Source organism: Lissotriton helveticus, chromosome 7, assembly GCF_964261635.1.
Source record: "Lissotriton helveticus chromosome 7, aLisHel1.1, whole genome shotgun sequence".
In the NCBI taxonomy this organism is placed as follows: Eukaryota; Metazoa; Chordata; class Amphibia; order Caudata; family Salamandridae; genus Lissotriton; species Lissotriton helveticus.
In genome coordinates this window covers 1446437655-1446456767 of record NC_136068.1, presented here as the reverse complement: position 1 = coordinate 1446456767, position 19113 = coordinate 1446437655, and the positions used below count along the sequence as shown (strand labels likewise).

At 42.1% G+C, this 19113-nt stretch overlaps 1 long non-coding RNA gene across 1 annotated transcript in view; it reads right to left on the bottom strand.

The window, feature by feature from the left end:
• Positions 1 to 19113, bottom strand: part of LOC144767462 (uncharacterized) — a 169300-nt gene that overhangs the window by 139196 nt on the left and 10991 nt on the right. The gene's annotated exons all lie outside the window — the stretch shown is intronic.

Below are 19113 nucleotides of genomic sequence, written 5' to 3'. Positions count from 1 at the left end.
TTCATGTTGTCCCGTGGTACCGAATCCATCAGTGATACTATTTCAAATACCATGTCAAGCAGAATGGTTCACAGTGATAGATCTTTGTCAGGCTTTCTTTTCAATCCCATTGGATGAAGAGAGCAGGTATCTTTTTGCTTTTAAAATGGAAGATCGCGTTTTAACATGGTGTCGAATCCCACAAGGATTCACAGATAGCCCATCCATCTTTAATCAGTTGCTGAAAAAGAATCTTGAGAATCTAGTACTGCCACAGAATTCGGTTCTGGTACAGTACATAGATGACCTACTTGTTGCGTCAGAGACAGAGGAAGCTTGTAAAGCAGATTCAATTGCCTTACTGAATCATTTAGCTGAAAATGGACATAAGGTATCTCCGAGCAAGTTGCAGTATTGTTTGACAGAAGTACAGTATCTAGGGCACAGGTTAGAAAAAGGGAAACGTAAGGTGTCACCAGAGAGGATTGAGGCGATAATGAAAATGAATGCGCCTACAACACAGAGAGAAGTTAGAATGTTCCTAGGAATGGTGGGTTACTGCCGACAGTGGATAGTTAACTTCTCACTGAAAGCAAAGCCCTTACAGAAACTGACGCACAAGGAGGTGAGTGATCCGGTACCATGGGATGAAGAATGTCTAGTGGCGTTTTTACAGCTGAGAGACGATTTGTGTCGTGCTCCGGCTCTGGGAATGCCAGATTACGAAAAGTCATTTTCACTCTATTGCTGTGAGAGAGAGGGATGTGCTTTGTCAGTCTTGGCACAGACCCACGGAAATGCCCGTAGACCAGTTGCATATTTTTCGGCTACATTAGATCCAGTAGCCGCAGCGTTGCCCGGATGTCTCAAATCCGTTGCTGCAACGGGTGTCAGCATTGAAAGGAGCGAGAGTATTGTGATGGGACATCCAGTAGTGGTGTATGTACCACATTCAGTTGAATTGCTAATGACCAGGACGAAGACGCAGCATCTGACCAATAGTAGGCTCACGCGCTACGAGCAAGTTATACTTGCCGCAGAAAACGTGACCCTCAGGAGATGCTCTGTCTTGAATCCTGCTACTTTGATGCCATTACCTACGGTAATAGAAGGCGAAGGATGTGAAGACCACGATTGCCTTGATGTGACTGAACTATGCACGAAACCCAGACCAGATATTGTGGATGAGCCATTGTCAGACCCCGATGAAATTTATTTTGTTGATGGCTCATGTTTAAGAGACGATACTGGTCGGTTGAGAGCAGCTTATGCTGTTTGTACCATTACTGGAGTTGTGGAAGCCGCTTGCCTGGAAGGAGTACATTCCGCACAGGTAGCAGAAATTATTGCCCTAACTCGTGCCTGCATAGCAGGAAACGGGAAAAGAGTCACCATCTACACGGACAGCCAATATGGTTTCGGTGTGGTTCATGATTTCGGGCAGTTGTGGTCTCAGAGGGGTTACATGACCTCCTCTGGTTCGCCCATTCGAAATGGAGAATTTGTGCGATTATTGTTAGAAGCATTGCAAGGTCCAGTTGATATTGCAATCGTAAAGTGTGTAGCTCATACTAAGAATACAGATTTTGTGTCACAAGGCAACAGATACGCTGATGAAGTCGCACGCTATTGTGCGGAACAAAATTATTCTTTCTCAAAGGTGGAAATAGAAGGTGCAGAAGAAAAGACTGAATTAAGTATGATGTTAGAAACTGTAGACACTTGGGAGGATTTAAGAATAATGCAGGAGAACGCACCTGAAACAGAGAAAAAGGCATGGGAAATAGCAGGTTGTGTGCGAAGTGAAATGGATTTTTGGGTTTCAGCAGATGGGAGAGCTGTGTTACCTGAAGAATTAGCTAATCCCATGGCGAGAGAAATACATGGTCCAGTACATCTAGGAAGGGATGCTATGATGAGAGTGTTTAGGCAAACTTGGTATTGCCCTAAATTTAGAATAGCAGCAGAATCAGTATGTAAGCGATGTGTTACCTGCCAACAACTGAACGTAGGCAAACGAACACCAGTCACACTGAGTCACATTGGGAGGTCGGGGGGGCCTTTCAATAGAATGCAATTAGATTTCATCGAAATGCCAAGAGTCAATCGCCTTAGGTATGTGTTGGTGATTGTATGCGTATTTTCCAGATGGGTTGAAGCGTACCCTACACGTAGGTGCGATACACTCACAGTGGCTAAATTGTTGCTCAGGGAGTTGATACCGCGCTTCGGGGTGCCTGCCTCTTTGGAATCTGACAGAGGAAAACATTTTAACAGCGAAATAGTGAAGATGTTGTGCTCCACACTGAATATCGATCAAAAGCTGCATTGTAGTTATCGACCAGAAGCTTCAGGAATTGTGGAACAAGTGAACGGCACGTTGAAGAATAGATTGGCTAAAGTAGTGGCATCCACATCTTTGAATTGGCCAGATGCTCTTCCTTTAGTGCTCATGAGCATGCGCAGCACACCTGATAGGAGGACAGGTCTTTCTCCCCACGAGATCCTGATGGGGAGGGCCATGAGACTTCCTACAGTTCCAACTACTGCTCTATTGAATATTACAGATGATCTGATCTTGGATTATTGTAAAGGACTGTCTGACGCCATCCATTCTGTGTCCCTTCAGGTGCATGCGGCTGAAGTTCCAGCATCGAGGAACCTGTGTCATGATCTGAACCCAGGGGACTGGGTCTTAGTTAAAAAACACGTCCGGAAGAACTGCCTAGATGTTCGCTGGCGTGGGCCCTTTCAGGTAATCCTGATAACGAACACCGCGGTGAAGTGCGGGGGCTGCCAAATTGGATCCATGCATCCCATACTAGAAGAGTTCCAGCACCTCTAGAAGGAACAGCTCCCATCCCAGACGAAAGCCCGGAAGTGGAAGAAGAGTCGCAAGAAGGGATTGAGGCAGCTGAGGGGGTGTCGGAAGAAGTTGGGAACGCAACGGATTCAGAAGAAGAGCGAAGGCAGGACGGAAGTGAGACAGAAGACGCAACTGAAGGAGAGAGCAGAAGTGAATACGACTCAGACTCAGATCCGTATCAGAGCGACCAAGAACCAAGTGAGAGGACAAGAAATAGGAGAATAAGGCTTGGAGCTGCCACTTGGCCAACAAGGAGAAGAAGGCTAAGTTTGAGGTCGGCCCAGGAAGAAACGCTTACTCCTATATCCGAAGACTCAGATCCAGAAGAAGATATCCAGGATCAAGCCGAGGAGGGTCTTAGAAGATCAAGGAGGGTGCGAGTGCCTAGTAGAAGATACTCTACTCCCGACTGGACCTACCTCGTTGCAGATGTCTGGGAGACACAGAACAGGGAGGATCAGGGAAGTGGAACTGATCAGAACTGACCCGATCATCACAGTGCAAATAAGGTTTCTACTGCCAGGAGCGGAGACCGAAAGGTTGCTGACACTCAACATCGTTCATCCTGCTCTCCTGAGTGGAATAAGAAAATTGATTTTAGAGACAGTTGAGTTTCCAGTTTGCTGTTCACGATATCCAATATTGGAGGGAACTCTTCTTCGTTTGGAAATGCTTGAGCGAGTAGTAGAAATGCTAGGAGCGCTTATTGTTGTGGATTAATACCATATTGTGAATGTCTTCAAAGGGGCGCAGAACTGGAAAGGTGAAGAAAGTGATCTTGATTAGAACGGACCCCTTTGTAATTGTGGATGTAGAACTGATAGTACCAGGAGTGGAAATTGAAAAAACGCTAACTCTCAATTTTGTCCGTCCACTTGTCTTGAGCGAAATAAGGAGAATAATCCTAGAAAAAGTTGACTTTCCATGTTGTGGGACGAACTGCCCAGAACCTGAGGGAATGATACTTCGGATGGACATTTATGAAGACGTAGTGTCACTCCTTGAGTCATACATAACTTCAGACGAAAATAAGACTGTTGAAAAGAAATTGTAAAAACTTGTTGCAAGATAACCTAGCGCCGAGTGGAAGAAGAAAAGTGATAGGGGTTTCATTTTAGTGGATGGAGAAGGGCTAGGGTTGTCTATTTTCTACTGGACTTTGAACTGTTTTGCGGAAACAAATTGTCAAGCTTCCAAGTGTTCAAAGAAAGACATTGCAAGAGAGAAAGACTTTGTTTGAAAAGAAGAGGAAGTGAATGCTGGAAGAAAGTCAAAAACTACACTGTTTGAGAACATGGAGGCTGGCAACCCGAACCGCAGGGCAAAATGTATAGCTGTTACACTTTTAGGAGTAGTGGTTTCTCTTATAATTTTAGTGGTAACTGTTTCATTCCTAGCGGGACACGAAGGGGATGAAACCGCAGTTAAGGAGGATAAGGGAGTATCAACACCGAAAACTACCATTATTAAAGAGAAGGGAAACATCAATGAGAAAGACAAAGCATTGTTAGATGCAGAAATAAAAAGGCTTCACACCGACGAGTCACAGGGAAATTACAAGTCAAATGCTTATGCTAAATTGCTTTATGAATATGTTGATGCCATGGAAGTAAAGGATTGTTACGTTTGTATGCAATTACCAGCTTCAGTGGAGGAGGGTATCAGATACCATCATCTTCCGTTGACATATGGAATAACGTGCAGTTTATTGTTGAGCATGTTTTATGGACGAGAAGGATTCGAGTATTATTTCTCGAACTTCGACTCGACATTGCCAGAGGTTCCGAATTTCAAGCATTTGAACAAATGGGACTACTACAAAAGCGAAGACAGATTACACAAATGGTTTATTCCATGGAAAACGTTAGATACTTCACATGCTCGAAGGAACAATCTGACTTGTCAAATATCAGAAGTTGAGAAAAAGTTTATAGCACAGGTAGATACTAGATACAGGAGGCAGAAGATTTTGAAAGCATCAGGACAATGGGAAACAGATTGGACCAAGGAGGAAAGGGCACATCAAAGAAAAGGTAGTATTGGTCCAATTGCTTTGGATAAGGATAAACGGGGAAAACTGTGCATTCACAGGAGTTACTCATATTATGAAAACTTTTATGTAGGTCAAGTCCATTGTGAACATGCCTTTCAATTGGAGTATTACTCTAAGAACTTTATGAAAGGGATGCAAGCAATACCAAATGTATATTTTGTATGTGGAAGATATGCCTATGTGAAGTTACCAGATAATTGGTACGGATCAGGCTATCTGGCTGTTGTCTTCCCTAAAATATATCATGTTGAGAATTTAGACACGCCTAAGAAAGAAATATCAACTAGATGGAAGCGAGGGCTGGGTGCAGCAGAAGTAGTTGGAGATGTACTAGGTGCTGCATTCCCTTTCTTAGGATTAATAATGAATGACATCAAAATTAGGAGGTTAGCTACAGTCGTAGATAGGCTATCTGCCAGTACTGCAAGATCCTTGATGCTGATAGAAGGGGAGATGCAATCGATTAGGGCAATGGTTCTTCAGAACCGACTTGCTTTAGACGTTCTGTTAGCAAAAGAGGGAGGAGTCTGTAAGGCCTTGAAGGTCCAGGAATGCTGTACTTACATTCCAGACAATTCAAAACCTCTAGAGAAGTATATACAAAATATCACTGCCATACACTACGAAATTGAGGACCTGGCAAAGGTAAATGTGTGGGAAAAAGTAGGTCATGGAATGGGTAAAGTTGGAAGTTGGTTTGCCAACTTAGGAAAGGGTATCGTTTGGTACATATTGAAACCCATCATCATAATTGTGATTTGCGTAATCACTTTGTGGGGATTGGTGCGTTTGTATCAATGTTATAGAGCAAATAGGTTACAGAGAGCTATGAAGAAACAGGAAGAAGAGTTGACAGCGATGCAGGACACTCAATATAAGAGTCTGAAAGCATTAGAGAGTATGAAAAGAGGTGGAACTGCCCTGTCTTCACTTTGAAGGGTTCTACATTTTTAGTGTTTTGGTGATGATGACCCCTGAAGGTCATCAAAGGGGGGACTGAGAGAGCACAAGTTTGAAAAAAATGTATAAGTACGCCATATTTACAAGCACGTAGTTAGTTTAAACATGTTTTGCACACGAGTGTTTTATATCCAGGAGTGAAATATACAGAGTGTTTTATATTTAGTAGTGAAATGTATAGAATGTTAAGTAGAGTAACTATAATTATAACGGTGTGAGATTAATGTAGAAATGTTGGAATATATGTGAAAACCTCATGTTCTCATGTTAAAAGAATCATGTCCGAATTAAATGTAACTTTGAAAATCCAGTATTATGTGTAGGCCTTAGGGCAATTCACAGCAAACCTGAACGTGCTGCTAAAATAATGTGAGATAAGGTTGACGTGGTTCTTCCAAAATGTACTATTGAACTTAGGGTTAAAAGTATATGCTTTATAGATGTGTTATTTTAGAAACGTATGCTAGTTAAGAATGTTTGCTGTTTAAATCAAGTTAACGTTTTAAGAGTGCAGGGACCTGCTGCATGTAAATCAAGTAGGCCAGAGGAGATAATGTCATGTCGTGTAAATCGTCATGTGCTCGTTAGAGAAGAGGTCGCGAGGTGTCCAGCACCGAGCTTTGAGAGTGTTTTATGACTAAAGATATGGTGGAGTCTGGAATTTGAGGCCCACTGCAGGACGAGCTGTATGCAGGTGCGAGGGTCCTAATCAGCTCGAATGAAAGGGACTTTGTTCAGTGGCGCCTTGCGCAGGCCTGTAGGAGTTTCCAGGAATTTCAGGGGGTATCAGCGCACTGCAGAAGAAGCCTGGGAACCAAGGTCAACTATAACGAGGGTCTTCAAGAGTACCATCATGGAGTTTGCCGCGCAAAGATGTACCACGTGAGGGGCGTCCCAAGGGGCGTTTCTATTGAAAATGTGATTTGGTATTAGGGAAAGAGACCCGGGAGGAGAGCAGAGCAGATGATTTTGGGAGCCTAAGGAAGCGGATGGGTAGGCAGATAGGCTGATCAGGAGAGACCCATTATCAGAGAAAAGACAAAGAGAAGTGCGTGATCTTCTTAGGAAGTCACCACGGCTGACACCTAGAGGGTTAAGATCTTGCTAAGTAGGGATGTCACTTAGTATAGTGTAGGGACAGACTAACCTTAATTTTCTTTTCTGTAATGACTTTGAGGTTGCAACTTGTATCCATTTTGGCAACCCTGATGGTTTTTGAGCTTGTTCTTATTATTTTGTTCTTCAGACTTAGATTATTCAAGAAATTCATGTTTATAGTGATACCAATTTACCTTTTGAATCTCATTTTGAGAAGTTTGTATCTTCAATTATCTTTGACTTTATATTAAATCTTTAAAACTTAAATTTGGTCAGTGGTCATTTAGAGTGGTGTAAGTTCTTAAATTGATTGACTTATTGCGAGATTACCTTTACTCAATGACAGGTACCAACGATTCAGTCGACATAGTTTGGGATTTGGTAAGATAATTAGTAACCAGTAATCCCGCGTTAGCAAAGTCACTCTTTACACAGATACCTGGCTGGAGGCTCTTGGAGGGTAGTCTAAATAGGTGAGCTGAAAAATGAAAGAGATAGTGAGCGGTAGCTTAATACGACGGTTAGACTATGAGGGGAGAAATTGGGACGTCAGGCGGGGGAGAAGCAGATGGAAGTGCTGTGTATATACCCAGGCTCTGTCCTCTGTGATTGGCTACGGGTGAACATGAATGTTCAGACACATTTACAAGCTCTGCACAGGAAAATACATATGCTATACTAGTGCGTTCCCGCCGGAGTCAGCGTGCTACATGAGTGGCTGAAAATAAAGCTTACTTGAGGCAGCCTTTTTTACCTGGAACTTCTGTGCTCTTCACAATTCCCAAGTCCCACACCAGAGCCAGGTCCATAAGCTTCTACCCAATCAAAAGCCGCAATAGGGTTGAAAGTACAGAGGTAGCCTTTTTCTCTATTTCTACTTATGAAATGGTAAAAGGGTGCAAGATTGACAACCCTGAAGCTCCATTATGTGACATGCTACACTGCCTGAAGGTAGAACAACATGTCAGATCATCTCAGATGTGAATGGAGATTGTGAGAGGCTGAGGTGTAACTGCCCCCGCCTGACACACGTGCAATACAGCTAGCGGTGTACTCTGCTGGTGCTAACATGACATTACAGCTTTTGTATACAAACAAACGGTTCATGAAATAATTTGTTTTCCTGGAGAAGCTGTAATACGTCACTCAATTAGTTGCAGAGTGAGGATGTGTGACAGGTGCTCTTGTGACCCCTATGGACAAGCCGCCACTGTAATGTATACTTTATATTGAAGGTGTCATGGCTGTACAAAATAGCCCAAATGCCCCACAAACTGAATAGCCAGGAGAATGACCCGGTAATGCCTCTAGTGATCCTGTACCATCAAAACCAAAACCAACCAAAACCCTACAACCACAGTCGTCAGTTGCAAAACCAGCTGTTTTATGTCATCTACAACTCAAGAATATCTGCCACTATAGAGCGCTCCAAGGACAATTTCTAGGGAACAATATCTTGAAAATCTCTAGTTTACGAACACATAACTACATCTAACATGGCAGATAAGTAGTTTGATGGCACGTGAGACAGTATATCTAATATACTATCTTGTCACAACAACAAAACTGCATTTATGATTGCCTGTCCATTCCTAGAACAGACAATTAACTATGAATTACTCTACTGATAAAGGGATGCTGTCCAGAAACACATATAGAGCATTTATTATACAAATATGCTAATGGGTAAAGAAACAAAATAAATTCAATAGAAGATGATTTTTTTATTCAATTGCCATGTCCTTAGGTGTGCATAACCACCGCGGTAAGTACCCATGGTCTTATATTACAAAACCAAATGTAGCCCCCTGCAATGTAGCAAATGAAGTCATTTATTCAAATTAGTGAGCAGGTCAACAAGAACAAGAACTATGCAACAAGAACTATGGGGCCTATTAACAAATATATTTCTGGCCATAATTGGAAATGTTATGGCTGGAAACACCTATTGTACATCTTTTATGAATTTACAAATGGAATCCTGGTGGCTGTAAATTAATTGACTACTGTGGATTTCTCCTCCATGAGTGCAGAGGCATTTGCAGTTCTAAATCTCACCCGATGGGTGGCAAGTGGGCAATCCAAAGTGTTGTTTGCCTTGGAAGTTTGTGAGAGCCTACAAACGTGTACGTTTATTGTCATTTGCAAACTCCTCCAAACCCAGAGGGACGGGGCACAGTGACATTATGGTCTGTGTTGACTACCATAGGCTATGAAAGCAGAGACACTTTTTCTGGTTGAAGAAGCCTAACCACGTAATTTGGCATGCTTCGTCAATGCCTTCCTACCTCACCCTGGTAAGATGATACTACCAGGGGGGACTCACCCGCCACTTTGTGAGGCAATTCTTGGATACAGTATGATACCTGGAAAGAGTGGGGACCCAGATGTTAAAAATATCTCAGATAAACCAGTGGGAATTCCCCTTATTGGTCGGTACCTTAGCTATACATAAAATCTTAAAAACAAAAAGGGGATGTTTTATTGGCACAATGGCCAATGCAACCAATTTATTACCAACTTGTTCATGCCCATAACTGACTGCCCATGAAAGGTCCGGGGTATTCCTCAGGGCGATTAAGATATAGGATCCCTATAGAAGTGGTGAGCATATCTACATGCAGGTGAAAGAAGGATTGTTTACCTTCACCATGCAAACTGTGGGCTGGTGCTTATAACATGGTCAGGACCGGGGCAAGCACTGTCTGTAGTTACACATCAACCAGGAGAGTGCCAGGTAGGTAACCCAGTCGAAATCCCTTAATCCACAGGAGAGAACCAAACTCATTTCTGACCCATTGCCACTCTGGTTTGGTTGGAGATTTACTGCAGCCAAGAACTGGATTACTGCACATTCCAGGACGAATAGAGGAGCAAGTTACACCCAGATTTGCTGTTTGTGTGGGGAAAGTGTTTATCCATTGGGAAAATGTTTTCCCCACGTAGGAGAAGTAATTGCATTTGCTGGTTGTGTGGGGAAAGAGTTTATCCATTGGGAAAAGGTTTTCCCAACGTAGGAGACAAAATAGCATTTGTTCCGGAGGCTCCGCTCATCCTGTGTGGATTTGTATGCTACTTTGCACTACACCATGGGAATAGGAGCCCAGGGAAACAATCACATGGCATTCCAAGTAGCACACTCGGTGCAGCATTCCAGATGTACCACTGGGAATATTGATGAACACCAAAACAAAAAGTAAAAGTACATTCGGGCAAAGATCTAAATCTCCAGCTATACTTTTGAACTTTTTTTGATTAATAGGCCAATATGTTTCTGGAATTTGTCTAAAATGGACAATCAAGAACATCAGCAGTTTAGTAGAGCACTAGAATTCACTTAAAGGAGATTGTGAATCTACAGAATCAGCATTAGGCCTCAATGGTGGAAGGCGAAGTGATGAGTGCCGAACTTTCTAAAGTAATTGACTCTTTCGTGGACGTGCCATCTTCACTGCAGACTGGGGCGGCATCATTTGCCAGCTAAGCCATACTCTGGAAAGATTCTGTAGGTCACCACCCAGGATAAACCATAATCTACAGCAAAGCCATCGAGGGATCTTCCTCCAGTTTGCTTTGCATCACAACAGCAATGCAGAGCACTGGTTCCTAAAATACACAACCAAGCAGAAAACAAAGCTTAATCTGGCAATACTTGGGCATTTAAAAAAAAAATATTCTGTTAGTATACCTACGCCCTTTTGAACACTGACCTACTCCACATAGTAATTGATTTATCGCATATACAAATGCACAGCTCCAAATAAACTCACATTATCTTCTTATCTGTCCTGTATTTATCATGCAAGGTGTGTAACTGTCAACTTAACGTTATTCGTTATTGTGACCAAAGATTTCATGGCAATATAATATAGTTTATGTTCATATAAAGCTACTCTAGTCGTGCATGTTGAACAGAATGCAAAATATCCAATCCAAGTCATCTCGCAAACTTTGCTACATATAATAACATCAGCACATACCATATCGTGGCCATGCACAAATAGAATTGTGAATCCAGTGTCAATAACATTGTTATTTAGTATGTTCCCATATTATCTTCAATTGTGTGATACTTCTGGAGAGAGGATAGGTGACTCTATGGTCCGGGCTACAATACATGTTTGACTGGCGCTATTTCATGCCTTGGTGGTGGTACACCAGGGACTGCTTGCTGCAAGCACCTTTTCAGACCATGTCATGAAAGCACTAATGTGGTGAAGCTGTGTGACCATAATATTGGTGCACATGTGCCCTGCTGCATTTTGTGGTGCTGGTGGTGTTTCTGCATTGTGATGTTGTATTGTACTGTGTTTGCTGTAGTGTGTCCTGTTTTGATAGATTTGTTGTCCTCTTATTTTGCTTGTGTTATAATATTGGATTGTGATTCATAATTACTTTTGCTGCAACAAAAGATGCAACACTTCCAACTAAAAGCAGCACATACCTTTACATTGCCAGGAGCAAACAACCATCTACCTTGGACTAAAGTGGTCAAATATCCCTGCTTCTGCTCAAAACTGTGGCCAGGACGGTCTGTAAAATAGAACTTTCAGTACTCACTTTTTGTGATACATTCTAAGGTGTGTTACATATCCTGCATAGAACTGTAGAAAATATGCAGATATTACTTCTAAATATGCATACTTTCATCCATTTAAAAGGTATCCACAATTTGCATTCTTTTAGCAGCAGGTGAGATGGGAGTATGACGTTTACTATTTTTGATTGCCTCGAGCAAAATGACGGATCACAAGGGTGGTCTGGATGCATATGGGCCATAGCTGTAGTATCCACCTCTGGAGCACGTAAATGACTGCGCCACACATGGAGCTATGCAATGCACTTCTTCATTCATCGGCATGCAACCGTTAACTGAACATACTGCATCATAGACTTTATTGACCACACTCCGACGCACCCAAGTGATACATAACTTTGTGAGGAGTCTGCCTAGGATCACAAGAGTTCTACTGCACATGATCACACAACACTACATCTCCCCCTTTGTTAAAAAAAAAATATTGACAACATATATACATTAGAGTTCCTCAATGAGTCTTCGAGGTACTCGCACCAATCTTACAGATAAAGTTGTACGAGGTGAAGGAGTTTCACTGTCATCGGGGATCGTAGCTGTAGATTCCGATTCTTGACTTGGGCACTCAGGTGGACTTGTTTCACTCATGCAGTCTAGAGCCGATGAACATCAAGGCAGACGTTTGTAATTGGACAAGGCTCTCATAATGGACTTTCCGGGACGTTGAGTGGTCACCATATGTCCTTTACTTGTTACGATTCTCAACAGATCTTCAGTCTTGAGTTTCTGCTTTTATTTGACTAGGACTTGGTCTACTTCTTAAAAAACAATGCCCGTAGCACCTCTTTACTTATCAGCGCAGGCCTTCATCTTTCTTTTTTTTTTTTGGTCAAGCTATTGCTATTGAAAATACAGGGTATCAGCATAGAACATTACATTGTCAATAATCAAAACATTTCTGTATCATTCATTATATCAGCCATAGGTTCCAATACAAGGAGTTGACAAAATCGGGTGTGCCATTGGGGAATCAATGGGGCACCAGGCTTCTTTCATGCTGCTGCTTTGGCCATTCTGGCAGCACCCAAACAGAGCCACGGAATAAAATGGTCCCCAGGGTCTGATGTTTCAATGAGGGGCCTGGGAGGCCCAACAGAACATATTCAGATTATTGGAAATTGGGTATCCCAAAATCTCCCTTATCAGCGACAGGATTTGTGTATTTCAGAGACAAATTCCCTATGAATCTCAATTGGTAGCCCTTGAAACAAATAAAGAATGAATACGAGGGAGAACTGTCATCTTGATCAAATTTATGCAACCTATCCAGGTAAGATATAATGGGCCCATCGCTTAAAATTTGTTTTAAGTTGTCGTAGCAAGGTAGGGAAATTTGCTCTGTATAAATCTGTGGCTCTAGGTGGAATCTCAAGCCCAAAATATGTAATCTCCCTCCTGGCACTCTGTAACAGGAAGGTGGTTGCAATTTCCTCCATCTCTGTTGAAGGGATCGTCAATTTAAGAAGAAAAGACTTGGAAAGATTAACTTGAAACCCGAAAATTCTTTCAAAGACCCTGAGTTCCCTCTGTAGAGCTGGCAGGGACGTACACGGAGAAGTGATGGGCAGGAGGATGTCATCCGCGAATTGTGATATTTTGTGCTTATCTTGCCCAAAAAAGAAATCCTTGAATTTCACTGTTAGCTCTTATCTGTGCAGCTAGGGGCTCTAAACAGAGGTTAAAAAGTATTGGAGAGAAGGGACACCCCTGTCTCGTACTCCTTGTCAGGAACAAAAAACTCAGAAACTGTGCCATTCACCAGTCCCAGAGATTGAGGATGAGGATAATTGTCCTTTAACATATTTATAAATCTTCCCCAAATCCAAAATTATGAAGTGTGTTCCTAGGCGGTCAAAGGCTTTCTCAGCATCCAGTGCCAACAAAACTGAGGAGATCTGCTTCTTATCTACTTTCAGATGAATAACACGTTGTAGATTGTCATGGGTTTGGCAGCCCTTGACAAACCCAGATTTTATGGGGCTGTATCAGTTTGGGGATTATCCCCTCCATTCTAGTGGCTTATATCTTGGTGTATAATTTGGCATCAAGATTAAGCCAAATGATTGGCCTATAAGAAGCCATAAGCTGCGGATCTTTCCTAGGCTTGGGGATGACTGTGATTAGCGCTTCGCTCATAGATGGAGTCATCTCCTGAGAGATAGTTATATAATTAAAGATGTCAGTCAAATAAGGAGTGCAGTCTTATAAAAGTGAGCGTTAAATCCGTCAGGACCTGGAGCTTTATGACGTTAGAGAGAATCTATGGCAGCTTGTACTTCTTCCCTCAAAATAGGACTATTTAGGTTTTCATTTATCTCTGCGGGAATGCGTGGCAATGTACCTGCATCTAGGAATGTTGATTGGGTTTCTGAGGCCAATGTTTCTCCTATATACAATTGTTTATAGAAGTCTGGAAAAACTCGGGCTTTCCCTTCCTTAGATATGTCTATTGTTCTCTTCTCATCCTTAATCTGTCCAATATATTTCTTTTCCTGTTTAATTCTCAGTTGTTTCGCAAGCATGGAGCCTATCTTATTGCTACGCTCATACCAGTTGATTTTAAGTGTAAGAGCCTAGTCTCAGCTCCATTAGTACAGATCGCCTGAAGCTTCCCTTTCAATGCTGGTACTGTCCTCTGTAAACAAAGGGAGGGATCGGTCTTATGGGCCTTCTCTGCCAGAAGAAGTTCTCTTTCCAGTATTTGTCTATCCGCGGCTTTGTGTTGATGGAGAGTGGAAATCAACCAGATGCAATTATCTTGTATAACTGCCTTAAATGTAACCCAGGTATTAGAGTATGAGGTATCATTGGGGTCATTTATCTAGAAAAATTCTCTTATTGTTTTCCATATTTCAGCGCGAAAAAGCCTGTCACATGTAAGTGCATTAGAGAAGTACCATCTACGAATTTTGGAGGTCGGTACTGACCAGTCACAAATGACCACCAGTGGGGCATGCTCGGAAATAACTACAGAGTGAATCTTGATTCTCTGTATAGTGTGGAGCTACTGTTGAATACAATTTATGGGAGTGCGAAAAGAAAGTGTAGTCTCGTGTATTGGGGTTGAGGGTTGTCCATATGTTTAGTATCCCCAGTTAGTGGAGAGTGGATTTTACTGCTTTAGTGAAGATATCAGTTAGTGATCTTTGGGAATGAGTGGTGTCTAAAGTGGTGTCCCAAATCAGATTAAAATTCCTAATTAATAATATGGCTCCTTCCGCAAATCCACCCAATAAGGAGGAGAAAGATAGTAGAAATTCTGAATTGGCCAGTGTTGGGAGCATAAATCGAAGCTATTGTACAAATACAGACATAAAGGAGGCCTTTGACTATCATGATTCATCCTTATCTTTTTTTGCTATCCCTCATTTGAAAGTGTACCGAAGAGCAAAACATCAAAGCTACTCCGCTATGCTTGGTAGAAGCAGAGCAGATATAGATGAGGAGATAAAGTTTATGCCGCAATCGCTGTTCATCCCCCCTTTTCAAATGTGTTTCCTGAATGGCAATTACATCTATTTGATGACCTCCCAAATACCTCCAAAGATGATGCCTCTTGTTAGGGGAGTTTAAATCTTTAATATTCCATGTCCAGCATGTAAGGGTCGTAAATCAACAATAAATGGATTCTCCAATGTTCTCTTCCCATCGAACATTCCACGAGGAATACGAAGGAAGCCTCCCCCTCCCATCTACGTCTCCCTCTCTTCCCCATAACGGTAATTGCCTTTCCCACCATGCATAGAAATAATTAAAATAAGGATAAGAAAAACAAACAGGGCAATTTAAGACCATACAAACGCTGGTTCCAGCCAGTTTTTGTCAACATGGCTACTCGGAGTACAACAAGGAGTGGACATATATCTGCCTTTCCATCCCGCTTAGCATAAAGAGTTGACAGTGCCCTTTGTTCAAATGAAACCGGGAGAAGACTTTGGTGCCATTTAGCTGAGTAATCATGTCTGCTATGTGTGGACCTGGATGTTTTTTTCTCTCAATTGGCTTGTTGGCCTGGCGCATATCAACACAAATGGCACTGTACATCCACTGTCCTTTTTCGGCACTACAACTATGGGTAAAATCCATGGCGTCAGACCAGCAGAACGCTCAATGACGTCATCCTTTGTAAATTGATACTTGTATAGCGCACTACTCACCCGCAAGGGTCTCAAGGCGCTTGTACGAATACCGCTGTGGAACCCATCCTGGCTTTCCCTCTGAGGTGTCCACTCTTGGGCACCCCCAAGGTGGAGGCCAGGCATCCTTAGCGTTGTGGGTGCCATTGTGGAGATTAAGCAAGCTATTGCCCAGAGTTGCAGAGTGGGACTCCATGATTGGAATAGGCACCGAGGCGAGAATTATCAGGTCCGTGGAATTTTGAGCCCAAGACCCGCCGAGACGGGGAATTGAACCCTGGTCCCGAGCTAGACCTCTGCATCAGGGTCTGCCGCTCTAACCATTGAGCCACGCTTCTCCACTTTGATAATGCTTCCAGTTCTGTCCCAATGACCTCCTGTAAATAAGAAGTAATCCAACGGTGGTGCTGAACAACAGGACAAATGTACTCATTAAGGTGAAGTTGTACCTTCATTGTCTTGTGTTTCCCTCGGCCATGAAATAAGAACAGGAATTGGCTCACTATTTCAGAATTTGCATTGAGGTTGAAGTTGATGGATATCAGTCCCATGTCAGCAGCAATGCTGAAACTGAGTACACATGCACTTGACGAAGGACCTTGGAGTACATGAATTGCTGCTTGTACTGCCATTTTCCTTTGCCTCATGGTTGCTACAAATGACCTTTAATTTTGCAATGGCGCAAAAGCAGCCCATGTGTACACCTTTGTTTTCTATGGTGTAAGACGTGGTATCAGAAACACTTTGTTGTATTTTTCTGTCAACATGATATTGATCGTTGCACCATTGTTGAAAATTAAAGTTGCATGGTAGCCATTCACCTTTAGCGTAGTCTTGGGGCATCAGCAAAAATGCACTCTGTGCTTTACGTTGAGACAAGAAAATGGGCACCACAAAGTTCCAGAAGCATTCTAGACACACCTACATGCCCAAACTGCAACATTATTATTCATGAGCCTCGCAATTTGCAACCCCATTGGGAATCGCAAACTGTTGTACATGCCAAATAGTGCCTCGCAAATTGCTGCAATTTGCGAGGCGCTATTTTGCAGGTCTTACATCTGGCTCTTAGTTTCTATTTTGCTTGGCAAATCATTACAAAATGTTGTTGTCGCTTCAGCATTTGCATATCTGTCCAATGACGGGACATGTAACTTCTTGTGGAAACGAGAATCTACAATGGAAACACAATTTCTTTTTCTTCTGAGATTTCGTCTTCTAGGCCTCCACTTTGTGTTTCTGCTTACTCTTCTTGATCAATGCTGTTTCAATCTGTGTTGTTCCAGCTTCCATATCAGCAGCTAGTCGATCTTCACATTCCTCAGTTATTGCAGCAATGAGTACCTTTTCTAGACTGAGCGTCTCTCTCAGTATACATCGTCTATCAGAGAGGCACACATTGATGACTCTAAGATGCATGCCATTGAATTAACTTAATTTACTATGCTGATGAGGTTATCAATTCTTTCAACAAGCTCATCCTTCATTTCACCAGCTAGCATCATCATCAAATGTTTCAATCCATGCAGTCCATCTGATGCCAATATTCTGCTTTTTGGCGGTATAGAATGGTGTTGGTGGTTTTATGAATGCAGCTGGACCGTATTTGGTGCTATTTTCAACTGCCATTCAAGAATTTCACAATTTTGCTACTTTGCAGGCAACAGCAGCTCAACCAAACTTGGTCAATGCGCCTGATAAGAGGTTTTTTGCCTCTTCCCACGCTCATATTTGTAACTACATTTGTACTCTCTGTACCCAGTTATCATCGCCTTTAGCTCATTCTCACCCCTGGTTGCCACTGCCTTTAGTACTTCTTCACACTAGGTTGTCTCCGCTTCCAGAGCGTCCTTGCAGCTGGCTGTCACTGACTTTAGAGCTTCTTCATACCTAGTCATCACTGCTTTTAGTGTTTCTTTTTGTATTGATGATAGCTCTGGGTTACTCTGTGGCTCAGTATCTCTTCTTTCAGCCTTACCATCAGGCTTTTGGTGGGCTTTCTGATAATGCTCCTGTGTATGGTCTTCACCTCCCTCGAGGGTCTTGTACAAGTTAGAGTGGTGCTTTGACTCTACATACACCAACCATGACTTGCTTCATGGGGCACATGTTGTACGCACAGTTGCTGGACCGTGGCAAACTCTCAGGGAGAGCAGGCTTGTTTGTTCGTATCCCCTACTCATTGGCAGTTGTAGCATCCACCCCAGCTTTGGAGCATGCAAGTGACTATGCCACAGATGGAGCTCTGCAATACATGTCTTTATTCGCCGGCATGCAACCTTTAACTGAACGTACTGCTTCATAGACTTTATTGAACACACACAGACATGCCCAACTGATTAAGTGACTTTGTAAGGAATCTGCCTTGGACAGTACTGCACATGATCACATGACACTACAGTTGCAGTCTGGTGAATGCAGGACACACACACATTCAAAATGTAGAGTTAGAAGTAGGGTGCATTTTGTAATTTAATAAGCATATTGTAGGTTTCCACCTTTTGCATAGGTTCAGCTCAACAATCTTTTTTCTCAGAAGAATCTGGCATTTCGTACCCAATATGTTACACTTGAGAAAGAGCCTTACACCTGAGTCAACAGGAATCAAAAGAGCACTGCCCTTTTCAATGCTCTTTCATTAGCAAGGTGACCATATCTGACCTGTTAGGATATGGTTTACGGCCAGGGTTGTAGCTTCAATAGTGTAGAAGGTTCAGTTGCACTAGGAGTCTGGGTACCATGTGTTTTAGGAAATGAAGTACTATATTAATCACAAACGTATGTTCACAGGATAACTGTGTGACAACAGATGGAACCTTACTTGACATAATGTAGACCAAACAAATGTGGGTAGAATCATTAAGATGCTTTAAGCTGTAATGTGTGTATAGTTGATGCATTTTATAACCTTGATATATTACACAGACTTTATCATATAAGCGCAATATGTCTTTCTTCCATGAATGTGTGTGTAGTATTAGTAGTATGATACAGTAAAGAAGCAATGCTTCATTTAAGTACATAAGACAACTGCAATGTATTACAATAAAGTTTAAAATCAGTGTACAAGAACCAAGGGAGCATACTTTAAAGACTGGTCTGCATACTGTGGGCTCAAGTGAACTAAAATAAGAAAAGTATAAAACATACCCATTTAGAGACATGTGCCTTTTGAGAGGTGCTCATCATAGGCCTAGTAAAAGCAAGTATCGGTAAGAAAATATTAAAAATAAATTAATATACCTGTGTAGGGAATGCTATATGCACATTGAAATACAACTCAACCTATAATAATATTTAAAGGATGTAGTGTTGTAAGTGTGATTTACTTTGTAACTAAGCAAGCATATTGTGGTAGTCACCAATAAGACTTTGTAAAACATATCCTTGAAATTATATGAGCTTCACAGACAACAAATCATTG